Raw genomic sequence first — 6,936 nt, forward strand, 5'->3', positions numbered from 1 at the left:
TTGATATGTAGGCCGGTGATTCTAAAAACTTTTTCATGTCAAGGACCAGTGACCACCCAAAATGATATATGTATTTGGCTGTGCACCCCCCATCTCAAAAATATTTTGGGGATTTTTCAAAAATAGCAATCTACAATAGCGCGGCATATGAGCATGTAGGCTGCATCTGCTATTTTTGAATAGCCAAAGTAAAACATATGGTTAAAGTGGTTCAAATGATTGTGAGTGTGACGCTATGTTAACTCATTTAGCTGTGGTCCCCCGGCTCCCCCAATTGGTGATAACATTTGTTCACCTGTCTCTTCACTTTTTAAATATACTTTATTTTAAATTATTCAGGGTTTACAATAAATTGGCATTTACATGCCATGGTAATAGGCAATTACTACACAAAATATAGCAAAACGCATTTCAATAAGTGCCATGGCTTCAGCTTTTTTTTTGTCTGGAGTCAAGTATTCTTTGTCCTTTTAGTTCAGTTTTAATTTGTTTGAAGACCACCTCTCCAGAGATGGACTCCTGGTGTATGATCATGGCACATCCAGTGTTCCATAGTTGGTTGACCACAGTGCACACAACAGGCCAATAGAACTCCTGATCCATCCTCCAATGAATGGTGGATAGATCAGTCATATTACTTTAGTCATATTGTAAGGTAGCCTAGTACCACTAAATTAAAATACTGTATGTCTAAATCAATTCTGTATCGAGTAGAGATGGTATCAAATAATAGAGGCTATGTAGATACAAAAGCTATCAATCAATCAATCAATCAAAAAAACGTATAAAGATAGTAAATCATAAATATGGTATACCTGACCATAGTTGACAGGCTCACAAGTATTTTTGACCATGAATGTGTTCATTCCATGGGCTCATTCATGTGTCTCTAATGGGGATCCTTTAATAAACATAATGTATTATTATTTTTTATTTTTACATTACCTGCCCACCTAGTATACAATTTTATATGTTAGCTGTAAAAACACCTTCATGACGAATTTGTCCGCTAAATAGGCTTGTTGACCTGAAACACTGAACAGGGTGATGTTACTATGGTGGGAAATAAGGGCTCTTTTTAATTTATTGGGAACAAAACTGAACAAATATTAACATTTGAGTTTTATTTACAATTGCTATATTATATTTTATTGTTAATACTATTTTTATTATCTACTAGTACTACTATTGTTGGTTATTTTTTGCTTTTTTTCTTGTTGCTGCAGTGATTAGGATGTTTCTGATTTCAAATGTGCAAGACTATAAAATAATAGATTCAAAAGTTAGTATGGTATATACACATCATTATGTACCAGTAATATCAAAAGCAACATATTTTTTGCCCAATATGACTCTGTTTAACTGGAATGTTTGTGTCTTCCAACATGGCTGCCTGTAACATAGCATTGCTGTGTTCATAGACAAATATATAAACAAAAACACACAAAAACATAATAATTTGGTGAAACAAGTCACAGTAGATAACATGCCTTCTACACTACCACTGCACAGTAATTGGGCATTTTCTTTTGAAAGTGGTTACCAATGGTTACAGCCAGCCATGGTGAAAGGAAGAGGTAAACAAACATTCCGTGCCAGGCCTTTATTTCTTCACTAAGCCAATGTAACCACCTGGATTTGAACCCGGGACTCCTGTGTGGGAGACCAAATATCTGCAGGCAAAGTGGAAACCACCCTAAACATGAACATTTCAACAAATGCTCTGATCCCCTACCTACATTCAGTTAACATTACATTACCTAAAGTTAATAGGTACATGTTCATCAGCACACCACCACTTTATATTTAACATACTGTCCATTCATACTCGCACTTTGTCTATAACCACCAGGATACTATGCTACATTCAATTTAGTAAGCACTCTTCTGAGTTACATTAACACTGGGATTTGTACGGTGTAATTGCCAGGCTTTTGGTTCGTGATATATCTATCTAGGTGCTTAAGTCTTGTTGACTATGAAGGTGGTGATGTTAATTCCACTATGACTAAAAGGATTGCAACACATCTACAGTCTGCATACGTACAGTACAGCAGTGGTTCTCAAACGGTGTGCCGATTAGGCACACTGATGTGTCACGGGACAAGTCCAGGTGTCGGTTTAGGATTCTTTTGGTTTTTACTACTTTTATCCTGGCATCCCTTTTTTAGGCATGTGATTATAGGCAGATATTTTATTTATTATTTATTTTCACAAAATGTCATGAATGGCATATAAGGGGGAAAAAAGCTGATCTACAAGCTCAGTAAAAGCTTGTAGATCTGCTATTTGTTTCTATGAATACAGGTGTGGCTTGAGATTTTGACTTGCCCATTGGTGTGGCTTGGGCACAAAAGGTTTGAAAACAACTGCAGTATAGAATATTGGACTGGAAAATAAGTGTTCTCATGAGCTCTCAATGACCAATTTATTGGAGACAAAACTGACCTAAAATATAGTGAACATTTGGGGTTTTATTAAATTGTATATCATTTTTTTTCAGATTTCCAATGTGTGATACAATAAAATAAAATAATACATTCAAAAGTTTGTGTGGTAGAAACACACATTCTAGTCACACAAATACTTTCATGTGCCAGTAATATAAATGTATGTGCCAGTAATATAAAAAGCAAACTAGGCTATTAATAGTCCACTATAATGTCAGGAACTGTATGGCCTCAGTTAAACTATTTTTTTAAACTCAGTCATTACTGTCATAACATAAAACATACATGATGGATTTCTTTACTAAGGTAGCAGTCATAACAGAAACAAAATCATAAAAAAAACTTGATGGATTATGAAGGAAGTTATTTTTCTGAGAAGCTGGTGAATACGATTATACCTTATCATTGTTTACCAAGGAGGAGACATTAACTTAAGTCTTTATTTCATACCATTTCCCTGTATGACTGTATGACACATCAAATGTCTTAAAAAGCAGACATGCCCACTGTCATTGCATTTCCCATCAGGATATTTAAAATGTTTTATGGGGCTCTTATTGTATGACTCCTTTGTGAGAAAGGTATAAAATATTCAGAAGTATTGCAAGTATAAACGCACCTTGCAGACCTTCCTCTTAGTCTTATCTGATGCAAATACCATGGATCATTGCAACATTTGTCCCTGTCTGATGCAGATTTTCCAATTGGCAACTACCTGGGGTTGAATCTACTGTAGGTGTATACTGCAAGGAGCAATCCTGCAGAGTATATCTTGTAGTTACACAAAGGATCCATGGTAAATTTGGGAAACATGAGTTGGTTCCCACAATGTCTACACCTTGTGTTCTTGGTGGACTGCTCATTTAGCAAGCTGTTAACATACACTGACTGCATTGAAGTACTGCACTGGACAGAAATAGCATAAAAGGGAAAAATCAAACCATGTGGATTTTGGGATCTGCATGGTTCGAGTGTGGCTCCGATGTGGATCTCAGACTTCATGTGGTCAGTCTGTGAAATCAGTAATCTTTATAATGTCAAATGAACAAATGAATGATTTTATTTTCGTGTCTGGCTGCCTCAACACAGCGCATCCCTCACAGGATTATTCAGACACAAATTTGGGAAAGGTTTTAGCCCAATCAGAGCCTCGTTGATTTTGGTGTGGTATGGGGAGTGGTATGTGAGATTAGCTCTGGACACACACACACACACACACACCCAGATCCTCAGTAGATTCCTGGACTTCTGCAGAGCCACGCCATAAACATAATCATTGAATTAGGACAGGGTCCAGGCAAAAGTAAATGTTAAGGCATGGGTCTGAAAGAGGCTAAGCCGTTTATAAGAGGGTCTGTCCGTCTGCGTGTCTGTCCGGAGCTAATCCTGCAAACCGCTGGACTGATCAACACTACATTTCTTGTGTACATTTCGGTCACTAGGCTAACGGAGAATCCGATTTTTTTTTGTTCAAAAATGCTTCATACATTTTTAAATAGAGACTATATCACCCATCTTCATTGTCAGGACTTTTTTGGTGTTATCCTTTTAGACAAAGTGTTTGACTGTACTCATGCTAAAATATTCAATCAATCAAAAGTCACAAACAAACAAGTCAGCTTGCCATGAATGGTTTCATAAATGAACTGGGCTTAGCTCTGACAGTTTTAGGGAACAAGCTTTAGTACGTCACTGACACTTGTTCTCGCCTTCAATAGAATGGTTTCACCACTTATCTCCCTGTGTACACAGCACATTACAGTATGTAGGCTTTCTCCAAGCTGATAACTACCGTACTATACACGTCACTCCTGACCATACAGTGAGCAATGAGTGGCCAATAAGAGAAGAGGCCACAAAGAGATGTTCACCAAAGAACAAAAACAAATTCTCAGTAACCATGTTTGGTAGGTTCCCCACGGTATAGAAAATGTTACTTTAGGCCAGCGCTTGGCAAGGTGTATACAGCCAGAAACACCTCTTTCACATTCCACTCAGAGAAAACCGAGGCCTGGACTTGTACGTCTTTGATGCTCATCTGTGCTTTCACGACATTAGCAGACATCACACATTTGTTCTTTCTGTCATTGTGTTGCGGCACAGTTGATTTGTTTGTCCCCATCTGACCGGTCAATCTTACACTCAATACCTAGTTACCCAATACCAAGTAATCGCGACACAGGGAAGGTAGCAAGGAAACAAAAATCAATGAATAACTGCATCATTACACCATAGGTAAATAAAGAATAAAGTGTAGTATTTACATAGGAAAAGCCTATCAGCTATGAATCATGTTGGTTTGGGGAGTGATTACAGTATGGAAGAAAAGTCATGGGTATACATACAATATTGTCATCATCACATAATGTAGATTACATGACTGTATAAGAACGCAATATAGTCATGAGTCAATTAGCATGGTTTCTCTAATTCAAATGAGTACAAGCATTTTATATGGAGAACCACATAAAAAATAAGTAATTTGATGCTGTGAAAGAAATAAGACCAATGTAAATATAGGCAAAAGGGTGCGATAGTAAGTTACGTCATAGCAGTGCACCATGCAGTAGCCATAGCGAGATGTTTGTCATTAATTCATCACTGCTGCTATACAAATATACACCTGTGAGGTTTAAATTAATTTGTGGGAAGTGCATTGCAACGTTAAGTAACCCAACCCTCCATCCTCGAGCTATTTTTAGAATACCTCAATGTTGAGTTGTCGAATTGTCATAATGGAAGCACAGCCTTCAATGGTGAAGGGCTTGTGACAACATTGCTAGCATGAATTGGCCTGTAACATAAACACATAATTGTTAATGCATATTGTTGTGCCATTGTTACGGAAGCTATTGGGGATCCGTTCCAACTAAACAATTAAACACCATCAGTCATTTAGAACTGAACAGCTGTGAATGTCACACACTAGGCAATTACTAGTCAACTTTTAAAATATGAATTGATGTTAAATAAACTCATAAAAAGGACTTAGACGTTCAATCTATAAATATTTGATTTAAGCCTGCATAAACTATATGTAAGGCTTCAGTAAGGTTCACGGGCCTACATGAAATAAAGGGTCTATAAATGATATGCAATACACTGAGAAGCAGCACTGTTCAGAATATAAACAGCTTGAATTCAAATTACATACAATCATGAGCGATATACAAACCCTTGATAGTAGGTAAACATTTCCTTTTACTGTCAAAACAAAACATTTCACACCAAATGAGGAATGAAAGTAAAGGTCCTTGATAACAGCATTTTTTATTATTTTTTTCCCTAATCAATTAATTGGACAAGTACAGCCTTGTGAACCATGTTCACAAGAAACTGAGAAAATAAAAATGGATAATATCAGCTACAAATTTGGTGGTGATAAGAAAAGGGAGAAAGACGATAGAAAATAAAAATCATGCGAATGATAAGGGGGTTAAAATTAAGATGTAGTGTTTGTACATTTCTTTGTAAACAAAAAGCATACACATTGCAACAATATGGCAAAATTAAATAGTTTTATGGTGGTGACAAAGGAGTTCCAATTGTAGACTGAACACTGGTAGGCATTAGACATTTACCGCAAGAACAGCTCTTAACAGAGGTCAAGTAAAAGTCAATTACACAACTGTTTAAAAATAGTAACACAGAAGAAAATGACTTTTTAAAAACAGCATTTCTGCTACATACATCAAATCTTCACTCCTTTTGTCCCTGGTTTGCAGCGATATGAGGTATATGATAGGCAAATTCGTATAATTGTTCACCCCGCACCCATTCAACATAGCACATAACTAGTGGTCAGTCACTGTTCCCTATGATATTACAATGTTGCAGTCATTCAGCCATGTTTCATGATTGCTTAACACAAGAGGGCATTGGGGGATCAACAGCGTTGGGAAACTGAATCAGCAAGAGTGATTTCATATCCAGCACTGAAGGCTAGTTTTAATTATGGAAGACAGTGCAATTATTGTTGGATTTACTAAAAAGAAATGCACAGAGTTTTTAAATCATTGTGTGGACACTGGACAGCAAGAACACTTTCGATAACGTTTGCTGACTCCATCACCCAGGGTTAGGCAACCAATATCTGAGGAGGAATACACATGGTAATGCCAACACATCGGAGTTCAGCTTGTTACAAATGAGTTCAATTTAGTGACCCTTTCCTCATATTTGGCTGCTTCAGCAACAGCAGAAGAAATACTCATTCACTAACATATTTGTCATCAAATTCGATAATAAAGAAAAAGCCGCTAAACTGGGTAACAATTAAAACTATAACTAGGGGCATTGAATTACATTTACATTATCCCGTTTAAATGTTAATAATTTTCCTCAAAAAGACCCCCCACCCACCTCCCGCCATCTAACCCCTAAATATGAGGATAAAAAGACAATGTTAATTAAAAAGAAATCCCACCATGACCACACCCTCCCACTGCTCCATATAAACCCCGCCCAACCCACCCAACCATACCAT

Source organism: Gymnoscopelus microlampas (genome assembly GCF_963454915.1).
Source record: "Gymnoscopelus microlampas genome assembly, chromosome: 11".
In the NCBI taxonomy this organism is placed as follows: Eukaryota; Metazoa; Chordata; class Actinopteri; order Myctophiformes; family Myctophidae; genus Gymnoscopelus; species Gymnoscopelus microlampas.